We start from the raw sequence: 23,906 nt of genomic DNA, 5'->3' as shown, positions 1-23,906 counted from the left end.
AGTCATGTGTTAGAAGTACTAAAAGTTCAAATCCAAAGTGAGTTGGCAAGTCTAGAAGCATATCCTTTCTCGGTTCATTTCATTCTTTGATCCATGTTTATTCCTGTGGCCCGGGAGAAGGGGCATTTTGTCTGTCAACATGCAGTGATTGCTGACTAGAATTCCGACTTGGGGTGTGGAAATGACAGTGGGGAGCCCACCTGGGCAAGCAGTTTTGCTCTATCCCATCTACATCTGTTCACCTCAAGTACAGAGGCTGGGGTGAGTCAATAGTTACGTACCACGGTGTCTCAAAAGGGTAAGCGTTACCTTTGCAGCAGCCTTCAGTCAGTCGATGGACCTTACATGCCATTATTAAGAAGACTCATTTCACCACTGAAATAGTCTGCGGGTCTCAGAGAATGTGGGCCACTTGGATAAACATCTTCAAATATCCAAGTTTAGTCACCGATATTGTCTTCATCCTGTTTTTGTGGTCTGAAATTTCAACTCCAGCGTGCAGTTGGCCTGGAAGCAGAAACAGTGAAAATGAATCACACCTGTGTGCCACACCCCCTTCCCCATTTGTGTATTTATTGTTACAGTAGCTCGAGGGATGCTCTTGAAACACGTTTTTGGTGACCATTATTCAGAAAGACCAGCACAGCTGTTTGTGCCCTTAGCAGGACTTTTTCTGGAAGGAATGACAATAGGTAGGGTGGTCTTATCATTTATCATCAAATTGGACCATTTTGAGTGTTGGGGGGGTGCTCTTGATGAAGCCAGCACAATAGACTTAGCCTGGGAATAACACACTCCACGCGTGAGGACGCACTGGGGAGCACGTGGTGTTTTAGAACACTGTTGAGCATCAGTCCCTGAGGACACAGGGCTCAGATAAGGAAAGGTGACTGATGTTTCATAAGGGTGTCATGTGCTGGGCACTGGGCTAGATGCTGTCGTGTATAATGACAATTGTTATTATAACATTTGGTTTTCCCTGAATTTATAATACAAAATAAAACCATGCTGGGATAAATTTTTGACTTAATTTTTCACTTGAGAAGCTACTGTGATAAGAGTTACCAGCAACTTCTTTTTCTAGTGGTAGTGTTCCCCAAGGACCCAGGGTGGAGGTGATCTTGATCCAGCAAGAATTTCTTGAGCAGTTCTTTTACCAGGGTGATGTAGGTGCTCAGGTTCCCTTTGTTCTGGAGGAAGAATTTTTTTTTTTTTTTTGGTACTTGGAAATGATAGCTCACCTCTACCAAATACCTTAGTTATGGAAAAGTTGTATTAGTTCATTTTCTGTTGCTAGAAATACACAACACCACAAACTGGGTTGGTTTAAGAAAAACAAAAAGATTTATTTTGGCTTGTGATTCTGGTCCAAGGTGAGGGGCCACATTTGATAATAGCCTTCTTCTTCTTTTTTTTTTTTCCAAGTTGATGAGAATTTTTTTTAATTTTTAATTTTTAAAAAATGCTTTTATTTTTTTAAATACATGACAGTGGAATGCATCACAATTTTTATTACACATATAGAACACAATTTTTCGTATCTGTGTATAAAATATGTTCACACCAATTCATGTCTTCATACATGTACTTTGGATAATGATGTCCATCACATTCCTCCATCATTGCTACCCCCTCTGCCCACTCCCTTCCCCTCCAACCCCTCTGCCCCATCTAGAGTTCATCAATTCCTCCCATGCTCCCATGCTCCCTGATAATAGCCTTCTTGCTAGAAAAAACTCTAAGTTATATGCAAGAGACAGAAAGTGTGTGTGTGTCCTCTGGTTTCTCCCTCTTCTTATAAATCTTTGAATATGCAATCTTGGGCTTCCACCCTGATGACCATAATCTAACCCTAATCATCCCCAAAAGGTCTAGCTCTAAATACCGTCGTTTAAGTTTCCACTCTTAGATCTCACAATAGGGATTTAATTTTGAAATGTTTTCTGAGGAGACAAGCCATATTCAAACCATAGCAAAAGTCAAAAGCCATTTATAGGGAAGTATAGAAATTTGAGTGGAATAGGTCCTGCAGTCTCTCTTGGGGGGAAAGTTATTGCCACTTAGAGAAACTCCCTCTTTACAGAAAGAATCCTTTTTTTTTTTTAACACAACATATTATTTTAAAATGATTTCAGAACTACAAATAACCTATAAGAATAATACAATGCTTGAATATTCTTTGGCAACATCCATCAATTGATAAATTTTGCCAGTTTTGGTTTATCTCTTTTTCTTTCTGTTTTAATGTTTTGCCATTCAACAGTAAGATGCTGACTGACCTTGCGTCACTTTATCCCTCCATCTTACGTGAAGGGCATTTGTCTTTGGTTGTTTGGGCTGCTAGGAAAATACTACAAACTGGAGGCTTATAAACAAAAGAATGTTATTCTTCCCAGTTCTGGAGGCCGGGAAGTGCATGATCACGATGCCGGTCGACTCAGTGTCTGGTGAGGGTTTACTTCCTGGTTCATTAGTGACTATCTTTTTCCTATAACCACATATGGTAGAGGAGTGAGGGCCTCTCTGGGTTCTCTTTTGTAAGGGCACTAAATCCATTCATGAGTCTCTGCCTTCATGACCTAACCACATCCCAGCGACCCCACATTATAACACCCTCACCTTAGGAGTTAGTATTCCAACATATGAATTTTGCAGGGTGTGGGACACAAAATTCAGACCATGATAGTATTCTTCTGAACAGTTATTGTACCACTATTACACCCAATAAACGAAACACTGATATTATAATATTATTGAATACAAAATCCATATTCAGTTTCCCAGTTGCCATTATGATGACTGATGCATTTATTTTTATGTATCTTTAATATCTTTAAATCTACAATAGTTCTGTTTTTTTATTTGTTTTTATTTTGCTTTGGTTTGGTCTTTTGTGACCCCAACATTTAGGAAGAATCCAAACCAGTTGTCTGGTAGAATATAAGATAATCTGAATCCCTCATAGCCTTAGATAGTCCCCTAAAGTTCTTAGATTTATCAGAGTACTTATAAGATTAAAGAGCTCTTTTGAAATAGAAAAAATGGAAACACATACTAAAAGAAATGTGCCTTTATTATCTAGGATGATGGACATTAATTATAAGTTATGAATATAAATTATATATATATAACTTATCCAGTGTTACACAACTAATGACAAATGTGAATTTCAATCCAAGATTGTTTATGATAATATGTTTTATGTGTCAACTAAGCTAAGGGTAGCTGAAAAACATTATTTCTATTATGTCTGTAAAGGTGTTTCCAGATGAGACTATTATTTGAATCACTGTTCTGAGTAAAGAAAATCACCCTCACCAGTGTGAGTAGGCCTCATCCAGTTCATCAAGGGCCCTGATAGAACCAAAGGGCAAACAAGGTTGAATTTTCTTTCTCTTCTCCGTCTGGAACATCCATCTCCTGCTCTCATACATTGATGCTCCCAGTTCTCAGGCTGGGAATTCCCCTATCTTTCTCAGGTTTTCAGACTTGTACCAGAAATTGCATCAGCAGCTTCCCTAGATCTGTAGGGATCTTAAAGATGGCAGATAATGGTGCTTCTTAGCCTTCATTGTCACATGATCCAATTTCCATAATAAATCTCATCTATGACTATATCTATAAATCTGTTTCCTGTTGATTCTGTCTCTCTGGAGAACTGTGACATGACTCTCCAAAATTCATATTCTGCCCCATTTCTTGAAAAACCAATATCCTCCAATAAACCTTATTTTACAGATGTTCCTTGACCTAGGATGTAGGTACATAACTTAAAGTTCGAAATAATCATAAGTTGAAAATGTGTTTAATATGCCTAACCCACTGAACCTCCCAGCAACACAGCACCCTGTGGTACTGGTTGTTTCTCTTTGTGATCACATGGCTGACTGGCAGCTGTGGCTGCCTCAAATCTCCAGAGAGTATCCTATTGCATATCCCTAGTGTGGGAAAAGATCAAAATTCAAAATTTGAAGTACAGTGTCTACGAAATGTGTTAATTTCACACCATCCTAAAGTTGAAAATTTGTAAGTTGAACCTTCATCAGCCGAGGACCATCTGTATCATAATAAGGGGCTGTCAAATTTTCTGTAAGTTTTGGGAAATCACAAGAACATGGGATAGTTAGGTATGAGTAAATGAAGAAAAAGTTTTAAAAACAGCACTTTCTGATGATATATAAAAATAGTGTTAAGTTGGTGAGGCAGATTGCATGGTGACGCTGATGCACACAGTCAGTTCCAGAGAAAAAGGTTTCCCATGGGTTTCTTTACAGAGGCCAAAGTCTGTATTTCAGTTTCAGGAAACTCCCAAACAGGAAATAAGATGTTGCAATCTTTGGGCTTTTGGGAAAGACTCATGAGAGAGATAAATTTCAACAACCTAAAAATTGCTCTGTGGCTTCTCAGCCTCTGAAGACATGTAACGGAGCCAAGATGAAGCCACCCGTCCTTACCTCTGTCTGCAGCTGGCTCAAGTGCCCTCAGTCTGACTGCCCATTGTTCCAGAACTGGGGTTGGAGCCACACAACCCCATTTCCCCACATCTCCCATGGCCTCCGCTGAAGCTGCCCAGTCCTTTAGCAAACCGGAAAACATGGAGGGCACGGAAAACTAAAAGAGAAACAACTCCTAATCTTGTGTGGACTAGAAAGAATCTGTTTTGGCCCTAGTGAGGAGGGGAGCTGCTGTAGAACTTGGGGGTTTAAACAGTGATCTCAGCTCTGGCAGCCTCCAGGGTGACCTTGGAAAAGATTTTTTAGTCTGTGTCAACTTGATGGGAACCTCCAGACAAAACACGTGAGTTCAGCCAGACAACGTCTCCACATTGGCCTGTTGGACACCATTTAGGCATAGTCTTCATTGCACTGGGCTTTGGTTTTACTCCCTGTCTATTGTGAAGGGAGCCCCTATCCACCTTCACTCTCTCCTTTTCTAGCACCTGCAAATAAATTATGGTTAACATTTGGCCCATAATTTGTTTATGGGTGCAATCCACATAGCACTCAAAATGTGTGTGGTTTTTGGGTTTGGATGAATTTGGACATGACGGAAAAATGACAGAGGACTGGGAACCTGAATGTGTCTACCAGGACACACAAATCTGAAATGTTCTTAGGTGGGCTTGCTGCTTTCCAGTGAAACCCAGCACTCCGACTCAAGCTGTGCAGAGCTTCTTTTGTGTTTACATGTGCCCCATATTTCCTCTAGGCACTGCCCACTGGGATTATTGATTAATCTGAGATTGTCATTAGTTGTTTGATATCTGTTATGTAGGAGAGAGAATAGGGTGGTCCAAGGCAAACCTAATTTGAGAATAGCCAGGAGTGAGTGATAATATCTGTACTTTTTCATCTCCCACTGACTCCAGACATTCAAAGTCAGCTTGGCAATTATCTAAGAAAGAGAGGAGTGACATGTGGCTTCTCCCAATGGGGGATTTCATTGTCCATTTGGGTCCCGATGTTTACTATATCTCAAAGAAACCATGACAACCATATTTGTCTCCATTTCCTCTCCCCTAAATGTTTCTGCTTCCATCTGTTAGATATTCACTGATGAAGGCGAATTTTTTTCTTTCTCATAATAAGTAGAAATACACATATGTGAGTTCATGTTTAAAAAACCATAAAATAAAAATTTAAACTTGGCACTTGGCTTGGTAAATTATTAAATAGCTTCTCAACACTTCCTCTTTCTTAATTTTCATTGGCATTCAAACATGCTCTTTATTTGATTTGTCAGGAAGTTCCTGTGCAGTGTGCAGAGATGTATCATCACAGAGGGGAGACAAGGCCTGCTTTGTCGGTACTTATTTGTGTGCCCTGCCCCCTTGTTAGGCCTAGAGGGGCAGATCTTGTTTCTTCCAAACACCCAAAGCTCAAGTCGTCCCTGCCGGGAGCATCTCTCTTTTCTTGAAGACTTCTAAAGCCTTGTACAAGCTTGTAGGGTCACATGGCTATTTCATAAACACAGAAAGCAGGAACTAGAGCATGTGACTCAATCTCAGTGGGTCACAAGTGGGCCTTCTTTTTGTGATGTAGGGTGACACATATGCTGAATCCCACTGATGGAGCGTTCCAAGATGGGACCATCTCAGACCCAGGAGTCCTGGCTTGGGTAGACTTTCCTTTGTTATTGACTACATTTATGAGCTCAAGCAAAATATTTTACCTCATTATGAGCCTCAGTTCCTCCATATATCAAATGAGGTGGGACTAGATGCATATAAACTCCCAAAGAGCTTGAAAATGATACAATTTTATCAGAGCTAAACACTGGTTGACAATTTGGCTAGTTTTCATTTTCTACCCATTACATACAGTTCCCGCCTCTATACCCTTCTTATTTCACTCTATCATCATTCTTTTTTATTCATTCTTTTAGATATACATGACAGTAGAGTGTATTTTGACATATTATACATACATGGATATATACTTATTCTAATTAGGATCCCACTTGTGGTTGTACATGATATGGAGTTACATTGGTCATGTATTCATGTATAAGGATAGGAAAGTTATGTCTAATTCATTTTACTCTTTTCTATTCCCAACCCCCTGTCTTCCATTTATTCTCCTTGTTTAACCCAATGAACTTCTAATCTTCCCCTCCTTTGTTGTGGGTTAGCACCCACATATCAGAGAGAATATTTTGCCTTTGGTTTTGTGGGATTGGCTTATTTCACTTAGCATGATATTCTCCAGTTCCATCCATTTACCAGCAGATGTCATAATTTAATCCTTTATGGCTGAGTAATATTCCATTGGATATATATACCACATTTTCTTTTTCCATTCATCTGTTGTAGGGCACCTAGCTTGGTTCCATAGCTTGGCTATTGTGAATTGAGCTGCTACAAATATTGATGTGTCACTAGTATGCTGATTTTGAGTACTTTGGTTATAAATTTAGGAGTGGGATAACTGGGTCAAATGGTGGTTCCATTCCAAGTTTTCTATGGAATCTCCACACTACTTTTCATAGTGATTGCACCAATTTGCAGTCCCACCAGCAAAGTATAAGTGAACCTTTTTCCCCACATACTCACCAAAATTTATTGTTGCTTGTATTCTTGATAATTGCTATTATGACTGGAGTGAGAAGGAGTCTCAGTGAAGTTTTAATTTGCGTTTCTCTAACTGCTAGAGATGTTGAACATTTTTTCATATATTTTTCGACTATTTGTATTTCTTCTTCTATTCAGTTTCTTTGCCCATTTATTGATTGGGTTATTTGTTTTTTTGGTGCTAAGTTTTCTGAGTTCTTTATATATCCTGGGGATTAATGTTCTATCTGAGGTGCTTGTGGTAAAGATTTTCTCCTATTCTGTAGGCTCTCTGTTCACATTGTCCATTGTTCCCTTTGCTGTGAAGAAGCTTTTTAGTTTGATACCATTCCATTTATTGCTTCTTGATTTTACTTCTTGTGCTTTCAGAGTGTTGTTGAGAAAGTTGGTTCCTAAACTGACATGTTGGAGACCTGGGCCTACTTTTTCTTCTAGAAGGCACAAGGTCTCTGGTCTAATGCCTAGGTCCTTGATCCACTTTTAGTTGAATTTTGTAATTCTTAAAACCCTAACCAGAGAAATTGGACAAAAGAAATTAAATTGGACATACAGGAAAACAAGAACTCAAACTATTTTTATTTGCTGATGACAGGATTCTATATTTAGAAGACCCAAAAATTCTACCAGAAAACTCTTAGAACTCATAAATGAATTCAACAAAGTAACAGGATTTAAAATTAACATGGATAAAATCAGTTATGTTCCTATACACCAATGACAAATCAGTTGAATGAGAAATCAGGAAAAATATCCCATTCTCAACGGTCTCAAAACAAACAAAAATCTGGGAGTCAATCTAATAAAAGAGGTAAAAGACCTCTACCATGAAAACTTCAGAACACTAAAGAAAGAAATTGAATACGACCTTAGAAGATGGAAAGATCTCCTATGTTCTTGGATAGGGAGAATTAATATTGTCAAAATGGCCACACTACCCAAAGTGCTATGCAGATTTAATGCGATTTCTATTAAAATCCCAATGACATTCTTCATAGAAATAGAAAAAGCAATGATGAAATTCATTTGAAAAAAAACAAGAGGCCCAGGGTAGCCAAAGCAATTCTTAGCAAGAAAAGTGACTCAGGAGGCATCACAATACCAGACATTAAATTATGCTACAGAGGTATGGTAACAAAAACAACATGATATTGGCACCAAAACAGACATGAAGACCAAATGGAACAGAACAGAAGACACAGACACATACCCACATACAGTTATCTCATACTAAACAAGGCACCATAAACATACAATGGAGAAAAGATAGGCTCTTCAGCCAATGATGCTGGAGAAAACTGGAAATCCATAGGTAGTAGAATGAAATTTGAACCTCTGCACAAAACTATATCACCATTCTTAATAATCTTGTCTATTTCTCATTAGCATTTGTGATTTAAACATTTTAAAATATTTACTGCAATGTAATTTCCTGAAATACCATTCAACCATTTCAGACTCAGTGAGTTCTTTCAAATATTTATCCATCTCCACAATCAGTATTTAGAACATTTATTCACACCAACAAATCTCTTAATCCCACTTTATAGTCAATACTTCTTGTTCTGGGTTCCAGGCATCTGACATTAAACATGTTTTCTCCTCAAAGCTATGATTATAATCTTGATCATAGGTTAAAGTACTCACTTGTATCAAGGCCTTTTCACCTTACAAAGTGGAAATCAGGATCTTTCTCTATCAACCCATCTCATCATCAAAATTGTACATATGTGAGTCTTCCTGTACTCCTTCCTTGACTTCTCTCTTCCCATGTTAGTTCAGATTAGTGGATAACATACTTTCTAGAATATATACCTGGCACCAGAAGGAGAAAGTTGAAATGGGAAAAGCTACTCCTGCAATGCCTATAAAAGGACTTAAATTGCTGTTTTTAGAATCTGTTTACATGTGTCTCTTGCATGTAAAAACATGAGTTCCTTGAAGGGATGATGTCTCTTCCTGTACGTATCTCTAGTGCCCAGCACAGTGGCAGAATGAATCAGTGAATTAATTTGTGAATTTTAATCCTGTCTATACTTCCACTACCAAAGTTAATGAGTTATGTTAAGTAATATGCTCTGCCTTAATTAAAAACCTGCTCATGAGCAAATGAAAATGTGTTTGAATATTTACAAATGTGTTTGAATTTTGAATATCTTCCCATTTAAAATTAGCAACAGGCATATGTAAGCTCATGTATTGTTGCTTTAAAGTAAATGCATTATACTTTAAAATAGAAATTAAAACTAAGCTTGAATAATTAATTTGAATTAGACACTTTCAAAAGTGTCTGTTCAAAGTGTTGAATGTGGAGATTGAGGTGGGGTTGTATGTTTTCCTCCAGGTTTGGAGAAGCCTGGAAAGAAGCTCTGATCTTTATGTAAATCTTTGTGATAAGCCCAGGAGAAGGAACACTTGGACATCAGGTGGTTTGTGATAAGTGTTTTGAAGGATAAGTTGTATTAATAAGTGTCAGAGATGAGTAAAGCATTTGAGAAGTCCTTTGAAGATATATATGTCTTACAAATACCAACAGTGTATTCGGATTTTAGATTTGATGGATGGATCATATTCCTTTCCAGGGCTAAAATCTCTTGGAAGTTTCCTTGGACTAACCTGCCCCATGTTTACTGTCACTTGTTTAAATACTATAATGTTCACATGGGCTGTGCCTACTCAGTGTGTGTGTGTGTGTCTAATATTTATATGATGCTTTATGATAATCCCATATCACATCTCACCTGCTAGATTATCTTGTCTTAGGGGTTCATGTCTTTCTTTTAATTCTCTGTAGCTCAATATATATCTACTATGATTCAAACATTTTTATATAAGGCTATGATGAGACCTGAGCCTTCTGTAAGGTGGAAATATCATTATTTTGATTTTTGCAGATGGGAAAACAGATGCAGACTATCAAGTGACATCCAAATTTGCACAGCAAAGAAGTGTCAGTGTCCAGATTTAGAGCAAAGTTCATGATTGCTTTGCAATATACTTTTTAAAGAAATAGAATTATTCTGAATGGTATACTTAGTGGCCCTCTGAGAAATTAAATAAATACAATTTTTTAAAAAGAGAGAGGTGGGAGTCATGAAAAAAAAATATATATTTGGTCATCTGATATTCTGATATTCTGATATTCTGTCCATTCCACAGGATAGATAACCCAAGGTTCTGCTTTTAATTGGTGCTTAACTGAGATGCGGTTGTGGGCTGACAGTGTGAACCAATGGCCCGCACGGTAGGTGATGGGCATCACTAATCTCAAACCTGTCTTTTAAATGGCGTAAATCAAATATATAAACTATATATCTCAGTCTCAAACGCCTTTGAATTTTAGTGTTTCATTCACCGTATGGTAATATTGCTCTTTAGAGTAATTTAATAAAAAGATATTTCTCCATGTATTTTTTAAATTGCACACTGCTTTAAATAAAATGGGTTGATGTAGCAAGAGAGTTCTCTCTTGAACCAACTGCAAATGTGCTTTTAATAAAAACTAGACGAGTGCATAAGAAATCTACTGGAGCAACAAATGCTCATGAAAAATATGTCCTGTTGGCTATATTGTGAGTCCCAATTGCATTAGACAATTTCACATAAAATCTTTATTTTGATGTCTCTTATTATTCTGCTCTATTTATTTCTGGGGCCCATATAGGGTGTCACAGTTATAAAAATGTCATAAAACCAGGCCATAAATGAAATTATCTCTAGGTACAAAGTAACTTATCCATGGATGGAGGTAAACTGTACTGTTAAATTATACTGAGAGCAAGGGATTTGATAGGTTTTTTTCTTGAATAATTTGGCTGCTGCTATGTTGTTTTCCTCCCTTATTTTTTTCTATACGTCTATGGTCTCTAAGACACCTTAGATTTTGACTGGATCACAATCTGTGACTCTTAAGTGAGCCAATTTACTTTCCTGCATCACAACCTTCCTCTAGGTCTTTGTTTTGCTTCTGCAAGTGAAGGGGGAAAAAAAATCCAGGCATAAGTCTCTCACTCCATTAGGAGGATGCATTTCCGTTTTCATCCAATTAGCAGCTGTAATTTGAAGCTTAGGTGCCTGCTGACAAGGTAGGAGGCTGCCAAGAGCAAAGGCCACGGAAAGCTTTCAGAGGGCACACCGTGAGCTGCTGCCACCAGTTTCCCTCTAAAGATCAAGTGTCAGGCCTGCTCAAGCCAGCCTGGTCCTCAAATCCTCATGTATTCATTAACCGTCAATATGTGGTTACCGAGGGACCTTAAGTGGGGCTTCAGACTGTCAGGTCTCAAGGCACACAGGACCAAAGTAGCCAGTAATGAATTCAAATCCCAGAGCACAGCTTGTTCTCAGTGGTGAAGGATTTAAGAAGCTGGCTTCCTTCCCTCTTTAAAAAACATAAGCACATCAAGATCTGGACATTTTAATTTGACTCTATTTATTCTTGATAATATTAGCCGGGCAAAGGAGCTAAGAGGGGAAATGGAATCTGTTAGTTCTGGAAGTCTTAAAAGACTCCTGTAATTGCCAGCATATTGGGGTGATGCGTGTGTAGACAGTGGGCAATTAGGAAGAGAGAGCTCACACCCCGTTATATGGCTCTCCTCTACTACTTCCTGGAATGTAAGAGGATAAAGGCACTTCCTAAAAATAAGACAAGACATGGCCTTAGGACTCTTTAGCTTGACTTTCAAGATGAGGAAAGAAAATAGGGGTCCTGCTTCAAGTTTTGGGGTTGTATTTTCTAGGACACCACCAGCATCCAGATGTTTGTGAGAAAGGATTGCACAAGTGAGATCCTTTAGTCAAAAGACAACCCTCATTGATTTGAAATATGTAGTCAATGACTTCCGAGAACAAGGATGGACTTTGCAAATGGAGAAGTCAGATAGTAAGCACAGGGCCTGCTAAGGGGTGTGCTCGGTAATTGATAGTACCTCCTTGGTTTGAGTATTCCTGATTAACAAGGCGGTGTACCTTGGAGATACTGTGAGCTCGGTTCCACATCACAGCAATAAAGCAGGTATTACAGTAAAGTGAGTCACAAGTGTTTTGGTTTCCTAGTGCATATAAAAGTCACAATTACACAATAGTATAACCTATTAAGTTTATAATAATATTGTATCTAAAAATGAACATACCTTAATTTAATAATTCATTACTAAAATGCTAATGATCCTCTGAGACTGTAGTGAATTGTCATCTTTTTCTTCTGGTGGAAGGTCTTGCCTCAATGTTGATGGATGTTGACTGATCACGGTGGTGGTGGTTGAGGGTTGGGATGACTGTGGTAATTTGTTACAATAAAGATAATTTTTATAGTTTGGATTTGAACTGTCCCCTAAAGGCCATATACTAAAAGCTTAGTTTCTAGCTTGTGGTGCCACCTTTAGGATGTGGGCCTAGTAGAGAGAAGTGAGGTCCCTGGGGATGTGTCCTTGAAGAGGATCTTGGGACCTCTTCAAGTTTTTCTCTCTGCTTTCTGGTTGCCGTGAGTTGAGCAATGTTGCTCCGCCACATGCTTCTACCATGATGTTCTGCCTCACTACAGACCCAAAGTGATGGGGCCAAGCCACCATGGACTAAAACTTCTGAAACCATGAGCCAAAATAAATCTTTTCCTCCTTTTAAGTCTATTTTTCTCAGGTACTTTGTCATTGTAACAGAGAGCTGACTAAAACAACAATGAAGTTTGCCACATTGAGCTGGGCATGCTGGTATGCACTTGTAATCCCAGTGACTCAGGAGGCTGAGAAAGGAGTATCGGAAGTTTGAGGCCAGCTTTGGCAACTCAGTGGGCCGTCCTCAAAATGAAAAATTAAAAGGAGTGGGAATGTTGCACACTGGTAGAGTGCCTTGGGGTTCAATACCTAGTACCCTCTCCCAAATTGCCATATTGATTGATTCTTCCTTCATTAAAGATTTCTCTGTAGCATGTGGTGCTGTTTGATAGCATTTTAACCAATTTAAGCATTTTAACAATAGAACTTCTTTCAAAGTAAGTTAATTCTCTCAAATAATGCTGTAACTTTGCCAACTAGGTTTATGTAATATTCTAAATCACTTGTTGTCTTTAACAACATTCTCGGCATCATCACCAGTAGTAGGTAGATTCCACCATGAGAAACACTTTCCCTGTGCCTCTGTAGGAAGAAACTCCACTATGTTTTATCATGAGATTGCAGAATTCCAGTCCTATTTTCAGGCTCTACTTCTTCTTATTATTCTCTGGACATTTAAAAAAATATTTTTTATTTCAATTTGTTATATATGACAGTAGAATGCATTCCAATTCATATTACAAATATAGAGCACAATATTCCTATCTCTGGTTGTATACAAAGTATATTCACACCATTCGTGTCTTCATACATGTCTTTAGGGTAATGATGTCCATATCATTCCACCATCTTTTCTACCCCCATCCTCCTACCTTCCCCTTCCACCCCTTTGCCCTATTCTAGAGTTCATCTAATCTTGCCATGCTCCCCCTCCTAACCTCACTATGAATTAGCCTCCTTATGTCAGAGAAAACATTCGGCATTTGTCTTTCTGGGATTGGCTAATTTCACTTAGCATTATGTTCTCCAATTCCATTCATTTTCCTGCAAATGCCATGATTTTATTCTCTTTTATTGCAGAGTAATATTCCATTGTGTATATATACCACAGTTTCTTTATCCATTCATCCACTGAAGGGCATCTCTCTAGGTTAGTTCCACAGTTTAGCTATTGTGAATTGTGCTGCCAAAACATTGACGTGGCTGTGTCCCTGTAGCATGCTGATTTTAATCCTTTGGGTATAGACCGAGGAGTGGGATAGGTGGGTCAAATAGTGGTTCCCTTCCCAGTTTTCCAAGGATTCTCCATACTGCTTTCCATATTGGCTGCACCAATTTGCAGTCCTATCAGCAATGTATGGGTGTACCTTTTCCCCTACATCTTTACCAGCACTTAATGTTGCTTGTATTCTTAATAGCTGCCATTCTGACTGGAGTGAGATAAAATCTTAAGAGTAGTTTTGATTTGCATTTCTCTAACTGCTAGAGATGTTGAACCTTTTTTCATATATTTGTTGATTGATTGTATATCTTCTTCTGAGAAGTGTCTGTTCAGTTCCTTGGCCCATTTATTGATTGGGTTATTATTATTATCATTATTATTATTATTATTTTGCTGTTAAGATTTTTTGAGTTCTTTATAATATTTTAGAGATTCGTGCCGTATCTGACATGACTGTGGTAAGAATTTGTTCCCAATTAGTAGACGCTTGATTCACCTCACTGATTGTTTCTTTTGCTGTCTTAGAGCAGTTTTGATTTGCATTTCTCTAATTGCTAGAGATGATGAACATTTTTCATATGCTTACTGATTGATTGTATATCTTCTTCTGTGAAGTTTAGTTTTCAACATGGCTTCCTTTACCACACTTCATCATTTTTAGTTTTGATATAAAAAGGGAAGTATGATATTTTTCGTTTCAATTGAATACTTAGAGGCATCATAAGGTTATCGATGTGCCTACTTTCAATATTGTTGTATCTCAGGGAATAGGAAGTCTGAGAGGGAGAGAGAAGGGGAATAGCTGGTCAATGGAGCATTAGAATATACACACTTATCAATTAAGTTTGCTGTTGTATATGGGTGCAGTTCTTGGTGCCATAAAACAATTACAATAGTTACATCAAAGATCTTTAACCAAAGATCACCATAACAAACACAATAGATATAAAAGTGTTGAAATATTATGAGAATTACCAAAATGTGACACAGAGACATGATGTGAGCACATGCTGTTGGAAAAATGGCCCCCATAGACTTGATTGACACAGGCTGCCACTAATCTTTACTTTGCAAAATAACTCAATATCTGTGAAGTGCAAGAAAGTGAGTCATAATGAAACATGTTAAACCTATACTTCAATTTGGGATTGACAAATATTAAACTTTGTATATGCCATTTTTTTTTGGGGGGTACCAGGGATTGAACTCAAGGGCACTTGGCCACTGAGCCACACCCCCAGTCCTACTTTGCATTTTAGAGACAGGATCTCATGGAGTTACTTAGTGCCTCACTTTTGCTGAGGCTGGGCTTTTTTTTTTTTTTTAAGAGAGAGAGAAAAAATTTTTAATATTTATTTTTTAGTTATCGGCAGACACAACATCTTTTGTTTGTATGTGGTGCTGAGGGTTGAACCTGGGCTGCACGCATGCCAGGCGAGCGCGCTACCACTTGAGCCACATCCCCAGCCCCTGAGGCTGGGCTTTGAACTTGTGATCCTCCTGTCCCAGCCTTCCAAGCCACTGGGATTATAGATGTGTGCCACTGGGCCAGGCTGTATATGCAATTTTTGCTGGTTATGCCCATGATGACACTGCTAATCAATAGTAAGAATGTTTCTTGCTAACTCTGTAATCTAGAACCTTAGAATCTTTGCAGCACAGAATTTAGAGTAGTCATTATCCTTCATATGAAGGCACAATTTAAATGTCATTCCAGATGTGCTAGACAGGTATATAGTGAAGAAGAGAGGACCACATAGAGATCTTGTCTTGTGTCTTTACACTTTTGTGCAACCCATGAGAAGTTAAATATTTTAAAATTAAGCTTAATAGAGGATTTTGTGTAAAAATAAGTTTTACTTTTCTAGATCACAAAATCCTCAGTAACAAATGCATGAGGGATGCCTGTCAAGAGTTGTCAATGTGCCATTATCTCTTTTATATCCTTTAGAACATCAGATTTCTCCCATCTTATAAAGGCAATTTCATTCATTTGGAAACATTTAGAAAAAAACAGAAAAAGAAAAGTAATTGCTTGCTATCCCATCACCTAACTTACTAATTCCTATACAGGGTCTGAATATAAATTTATAAATTGCTATCACTCTGCCTGTTTTATTTTGTGACTCAACTTTTTTTAATGTAATAAACATTTACCATATATATATAAAATAAGTTTTAATTTCTCTGGGATAAGTGATCAGATGTGCAATTGCTTGGTAAAACATTAGTTGCAAATTTAACTCTTAAAGAAATTGGCAAACTTTTTCAGAGTGGCTATAACATTTCTGCTAACAATGTATGAGTACTTCTATTTTTCTTTGTCTTCACTAGCATCTAGAATTTTCACTATTTAATTTTAGCCATTCTTATACAGTGTGTAGTGACAGCTCATTGTGGTTTGAATTTGCATTTCCCTAATAGGTAGGGCTGAACATCTTTTCATGGGCTTTTTTTTTTCTGTCTGTATATTTTCTGTGAAATGCATCTTCATATCTTTAGTTCACATTCTAATTGGATTGTTTATTTTTTACTGTTAAGTTTACATATTCTAGTCCTTTGTTGGATAAATGCTTTTTAAATATTTTCTCCCACTTTGTAGCTTGTCTTTTCATCCCTTTAACATGTTTTTTATAGAGCAAAGTTTTTTTAAAATTCTGTAGTCCAATTTATCATTTTATAACTTTATTTTAAACCACATATTAGTTTCCCTTTCATGATTGTGTTTGGTGTCAAGTCTAAGAACTTCCACCTAGCCCTAGATCCCAGACATTTTCTCTTACCTTTTTTTTTTTTCTAAAAGTTTTATAGTCTTGCATTTGATCTTTAAGTTCATAATCTATTTTGAGTTAATTTTTATAGAAGTCATGAGATTTAGGTTGAAATACATTTAATTTCTCCAGTATCATTTGTTGAAAAAGCTATCTTTCCTCCTTTGAACTACTTTTGCACCTTTAATCAAAAATCACTTGGGCAGGTGGAAACCAATCCCCTGCTTGACGCAGCAGCCACTGAGACTCTATGGCTAGTGTTGTCCCAGCCCCCCACAAGCATGGGGAATATCTTTAGGCACAAGATAGGTTCAAGAGTTGTTTTGGCAAAAAAGAAATGTGTACCCTCATCATGGGTTTGGATAGTCTGGGGAAGACTATGATTCTGCATGAACAATCATGACCACCAATTCCACTGCAGTCCAGGACACCCAAGCCTTGTTTCTTGAGGGAAATAGCAATGACAGAGAACGTGTGACAAGGCCCATGAGGAGCTCATGAAGATCCTGGAGGAGGAAAAGGTTGGGAATGTAATCCTCCTGGTATTGGCCATCCTCTTGCTGTTCACCAGTAAACGGGATCTCCCTAATTCCACGAACATCCCCCAAATCACAGACAAGTGTGCATTGCAGGAACTGATACATTCAAGTCACCTGTGCCAACAGAGGTGGGCTCTAGGCAGGACTGGAGTGTCTGTCCTCTCAGTTCTGGAACTAGAAGTGATCCAGAAGCCTCCCCTACCCGAACCGCACTCTCTTTTTCCTCACCTCCAGATTCTCTCTCAGGTGGCAATCCTGAGTGACAGAAGCTAGCTCCATAGGTTGGTCACATTGCTGTACATGTGCAGACTTTGACGGCTGCCAGGTTTTTATTTAATATAAATAATGTCTGTTTCCACTGAGGCAGTTTTTGGTGTTCCCAGGCAACATTACTCAACATTAAAAAAAAAATCAATTCGTTGTTAAATACTGAGAGGGAAGGTGCGTGGTTAAGCCCCAGCCTTGGGAGCTGCTGGGCTTTAGTTAGGTTGGAGTGGACATCCATCTGGTGGTTTGTTTTTAACCTGAACTCAGTGAACTTTTAAAAATAGTTAAAAATTCAAGATAGGGAAAGCACTTGAAGGCACAGAAGGAGGACTATACCAAATGCAGGTTTTGTAGTAACTGTCTGAAATATGAGTTCATCAGATCAGATTGGCTATTCCCTTCTGGTTCCGAGAGAGATATGGCGATGAAACAAACCTCCACCATTCTGCATGGTCACAGATCCCTGTGACTCACTATCTTCAGGTCACCTGCATTCCACAGCATTGTGCTGTCTTTGACCTCATTCAGTCACCTAGGAGATGGGCTGGGGGCCGTCATGGGGATGCAGGGCTCCATTCGTGCTCTTGGTTAGTGTGTTACTGGTAGGGGGCCCTGTAATTCCCAGGGCTCCTTTGCTTATGAACAGGCTCAGATACATGACGTGAGGCTTCGGTCTCACTAGTGGGACCTTACAAGCCGGAAGGGTTGGCTCGTTCTAGATCCATAGCCCCTGGATCATCTCCATCTTCACATGTGAAGTAGATTTCTCTCCCTAACCCTGCAAGAATACTATTTACCAAGGAAAAAGATGACCTCTCTTTTTTTTTTCTTTTGTATTTTGATAAACACTAAAGAAATAGGAGCTGTTAAATTTGTCTTTGGGAAACATAAGAACTGGTTTATTTGCTTTCAATAAACAATAAATAATCAACTGTTGTGTGTACTTGTTTGTTTTGATTTCCTCAAATAAGCACCACTATTTAGAATAAAGACACTTAAAAATCACTTGGGCATATTTGTATGTTATGGTATGGATATGAGGTGTCCCCCAAAAGCTCATGTGTGAGACAATGCAAGAAGGTTTATAGAAATGATTGAGTTATGAGACCCTTAGCGCAATCTGTGAATTAATCCCCTAATGAGGATTAACTGGGTGGTGACTGTATGTAGATAGGGTGTGGCTGGGGAAGGAGAAGGTGGTTCCCTGGAGGCACGCCTTTGGGGTTTATATTTTGTCCTTGTTGTGCAGAGCTCTCTCTGCTTCTTGTTGGCCAGGTCCAGACCTGCTTTTCTCCACCACATTCTTTGGCCATGATGTTCTGCCTCACCTGAGTCCCAAGGAATGGAGCCAGCTGTCGATGGACGGAGATCTCTGAAACCATGAGCCCCCAAATAAACTTTTCCTCCTTAAAATTGTTCTTGTCAGGTATTTTGGACATAGCACTGAAAAAGCTGACTAAACACTGTATGAATCAATTTCTGGGTTCTCTATTTATTGGTCTGTATGTCTGTTCCTCAGCCATACTATACAGCCTTGATTACTGTAGTTAATTAGTCTTGAAATCAGTAGACTGATTCTTCCTGCTTTCTTTCCTCCCTGGGTTGGGAGCTGATGCTTCCCATATGCTAGGTAAGCACTCTGCCACTGAGCTATATCCCCAGGATTTTCTTCTTTTAAAAATGGTTTTAGCTCTTCTAATTTCTTTGCATTTCCATATACATTTTAGAGTAACCTTGTCTATATGTTCAAAAGGGCTTGATGAAATTTTTCTAGGAATTGTGTTCAGACTGTATATCTGTTTGGAAAGAAATGACATCTCTAGTGTGTTGAGTCTTCTAATTCGCAAAAATCTCTTCAATTAGATCTTTTTAGATTTATTTCTTCACCATTGTGTGGTTTTCTGTATATAAATATTGAATATTTTTTTGTTACCTTTACTGATTTCTGCTAAGTATAATATTTGAAATTACAGTAAATTTTGGTTCTGATGTTAATTTCTCTGTTCTCTTTTTTAGCCTATACATATGCGAACATATTTTAATGTTTCATTTTAATTATCAATAGTGTTTAAAATGTATTATTTGATCTTTATTATGTTTCTTCTTTATTACATTTCATTATACATACAGAAATTATCACAATCTACTGCTGTTGTCATTTTACCAATTTGGGAGAGGTAATGAAATCCTTCATTTCTGGTTCCCCTTTAGCCTTCTTAATTTATGGTACAAATGTCTTAAGTATCAATATATATATTTCAAACCTTATCAGACAGTGTTATACTATTTGTTTCAATTAGCAAATATAAATTAGAAAACTTGAGGGGTCTCTTTCTGTGTCTCTTTTTGGTTTACTGTGTTCCTTCTTCTTTTCTAGTTTTCCAGTATTGCTTCTATCATAATTTTCGTTATATTTTAGAGAATTTCTTAAAATCATTCTTTAGGGTAGGTTTTCTGGCAAAAAAAGGTTCTTTTTTTTCCTTCATGTGAACATATCTGATTTTCCTTTTATTTCTCAAGCATTTTTTTCTGGGGTATAAGATTCTGGGTTGATGTTTCTTTTCTTCTAGCACTTGAAAAACATTATGACACTTTTTTTTTCTAGCTACCATGGCTTTTGAATAAGAAATCAACTGTCATTAGAAATCTTTTTCCTATCTGGGTAAGGTGTCATTATTCTAGAATGCTTTAAATATTTTTCTTCTTTGTGTATAGTTTTAAGAAATTTAATTAAGATGATATGGCCTTTTAAAAAAATTGTGGTATGGCTTTTTTTTTTTTTTTTGGCATTTGGCCATTTTGAATCTGTGGATTTGTCTTTTGCCAGATTTGGTAAGTTTTCTGCTTTACTTCTCTTAGCCTCTTTTCAACCCCACCATTTTCCTCTTTTCCTTTCAGGACTCCAAAGACACGTAAGTGAGACCTGCAGTTGTAACACCACAGGTTCTTGAGGCACTGTGCGTTTTTTTCCAATCTGTTATTTCTGTTTTAAGTTATGTCATTGCTGTTATTTTACCTTCCAGTTTACTGATTCTTTCCTCTGTCTCTTCCATCCTTACCTTCAGCCCATTCTATGAATTTTTAAAACTTGGATATTGTATATTTTAATTCTAAATTTCTCATTTGCTTTTCATTTACACTTCCTATTTCTTTCTTGAAGTTTTATATTTTCTTGGTGGAAACTTTCTATTTATTCAGTTATTATAAATATAATCATATTGCCATTCTAGTCTTTTATGTCAGTAATATTTATAAGACACACACACACACACACACACACACGTTAATTTCCCCTGAAAAGCTGGTTATTAAGCACTTATTAGCATATAGGCCCTAATATTTATAAGAAGTTTCAGACATCTCATATTATAAGATTCCTTTCACATCCAGAAGATACACTTCAGGAAAAATTACAAGTGCAAAAATCTTTCCTCACTTGATTCAATTTTTCTCAGAGCTTTCTTAAGAGAATGAGTTTAAAATGTAGCCCATCATTTCACCAGCAGGTGTCACTGTGGTGTAGGGTCACAGTCAGATGGGGGCCAGACTGGTGCTTCCTGGAGGAATATGTTGGTGCTGAATTGCTTCCGATTAAGTTACACACTGAACATCTTCTAAAGTCTCTTCCTGGAAAGTGTGTCATACTCAGGTTTTATGAAAACAGGCAGTAAAGTGATAGAGGCATAATCTACTGGCTCTTTTTGCTTGTTCTGTATTTTAAACTCTCCTATTGTGTTCGGAAGGCCAAAAATAACCTTCTTTTTAGTTCTAGAACTGAATAGGGCTTTGCTATGGAAAGTATGGCTCATGAACCAGCATAAAGGCTTCACTGGGGAGTATGTTAGAAATTCAGAATGTGAGGCCCTATCATTACTGATTAAGAATCTGCATTTAATAAGGTCATCAGCAGATTCATTTAGGAAAGTGTGAGAAGCACTCGTATAAACAACCCATGTGTGGGCAGATACTGTGAAGCTAAGAATAAGATTAAAAATCAACTCTCAGTCTTCGTGGTCAAGAGAATAATGTTAACAGGAGAGAGGGACACTTCTCAGAGATGTTTGGTGTAACTGTCTTAATATGCATCTTTCCTTCCTCCTTTCCTCCCTCTTTCCTCTTTCATTCTCTTTCTTCCTTTCTTTTTCTTGGAGAGAAAAATTTTCTGGGCCTTTTCTCCTGTGTCCTGGCCTCTGCTGATTTCTTCAGTGTTACCTCTTGTCACTTCCCTTCCACACTCTGTATTTCAGCCACATGGAACACGACTTTCTTAAAATTGCAGTCTAATGGCACCACTTCACTGCTCTAACTGGCTTCCGCTGGCTGTTCAGACGTGGATCCAGATCTATGCCATGATTTATAGGGACTTCTCAGAACAGCCTCTCTGGATTCTGGTTTCACCTACCTCTTAACACCTCTCTCCTCTTATACCCAATCTTAGCATCACTGGAATTTCGATCTCAAATGCACTCCAGTTTTTATTCTAGACCTTTTCCTATTTTGAGTCCTCTCCCTGGAATGTTAGATTCTCAGTTCTTCTGTTGACAGATTGACACTTTCTAAAAGAACTTGGAAGCCTTTTTAAAACTCCTTAGGACACTAATGTTCTTTAATTTATATGACTCTCCACTCCTTGCATCTTGGTTTCATAATGCTTATCATGTTGGTGATTACTCTTTTACGATTTCTCTTTTCCCTGGTAGATTATTTCTCCATAAAGGAAGGGTATGTGTCTATATGGTTTCTCCAAAGATTTTGCCACAGCTTCAATTTCAACTCCATATATGGTGCCCTCCTCCTCTGACCCTTGATCTTTCAGCTTCCCTTCCCTCACCCCTTTCTCTCTCTCTCTCTCTCTCTCTCTCTCTCTCTCTCTCTCACACACACACACACACACACACACACACACACACATGTTATTCTGTTTCTTAAACCAAGTACCTTCTGCATGGGTCTTGCAGAAGGGCTGATCTTTTTGCTCCAGCATACTGAGTAGAAAATTTGCTTTGGCTTAGGTCTTGTGCTGCATCTGCCTGTCAGTGGAGCATTTTGTTGCTCACTTTAATAGAAAATAACTGATCTTTTCATAGACCTTTAATACAGATGTAATTCCAAAAAAAAAAAAAAATCTTTCTTTTCCCTGAAGAGTAGGTTCCTGAGATCAGCTTCTATACAGGCTCACGCCAGAAGATGAAGTAGGAAAGCTATGCATAGGTTACGGCTGGAAAGAGGTCCCCACTGGCTATGGGAAATAATGGGCTGGGGCAAAGGAGAACTGGAAAATGGAAGGGGGGATTTGATGGCAGTGAGAATTGTTTGTTGTTTTTTGCACTATCTATAAAAGTTTGAGAAATAGCTAAGGTCCTTTCCTTCCTCATTGTTTATGAGTTTACAAAAATATTATTGATGTAGGAGAGAAGCTGACATAAAGCAAATAATCCAGATTGTGCTTTTTCTTAGTGTGAATACAGATTTTTGCTTAGAGAATAAATGTGTGCCTCCATCCTTTTCTTCATTTAGGTCACTATTTAGAAAGTGGCCCTTCTACTCACTACCTTGCATTAGGTTTTTAAAAAAATTTAAAAAAAATTTTTAGTTGTTGATAGACCTTTATTTATATGTGGTGCTGGGAATCGAACCCAGTGCCTCATTCATGACAGGCAAATGTGCTACCGCTGAGCCTCAGCCCCAGCCCACTACCTTGCATTAGGGACGGTGCCCCTAATTCTCATAAGCCAACTACAATGCTTGCACATACCAAACCTCTATCTCTGATGAATTTAGACTTCAAAGCTCACATATTAATTCATCTGTTCTTACAGAAAACCTTCTGTGATTCATTCCTTGTGAAGAATTCTCCAATCTTTCCTCACTTGGGTAGTATATAGTTTTATTCCCACTATCATTATTGCACACAGTTAGTTTAAGGGCATACATATTTGTTGAGTCTACATTGCACTGGGAAATATGCTAGATGTTGGAATTATAAAAGCAAAAAACCCACGACGCCTCCCCATGAAGGGATCACAATCAGGTTGGGAGGTCACTTGAGATGAACAAGATAGAATAAAGATCACAAACTCAGAAAGGTGAAATATAGTGTGTATGGAAGTGTGACTTTACTGAGACAGAATCATAGGTCTTCAAGGAAAGAAGGGAGAGACATGTAACAGCAGATGATGGGGAGAGGCAGGGAATAATATTAACTGCTATTACATGTATGTACCAGGCACTGTGCAAAGCATTTTATAATAACAGGGATGTTAAGTAACCTGTGAAATACTACACAGCTTGTTAGTGGTAGAGCCAGAGTTTGGCACAGGTATAATGCAGTGTGAGAATATGAATTTTGTTATAGGCAAATAATTAGGCCAAAAAACATTTAATAACATCTTCTGTGTGTGAGACCCTTTTTTATGTTAAAGTGCATATTTGTCTTCCCTATTGGTTTGTGATTCATTGAGGAAAGGAAATCTTTTCATCTTTGTTGGG

Source organism: Spermophilus citellus (genome assembly GCF_964194105.1).
Source record: "Spermophilus citellus genome assembly, chromosome: 16".
NCBI classification, from domain to species: domain Eukaryota; kingdom Metazoa; phylum Chordata; class Mammalia; order Rodentia; family Sciuridae; genus Spermophilus; species Spermophilus citellus.
Note: the sequence above shows the minus strand (reverse complement) of the source record.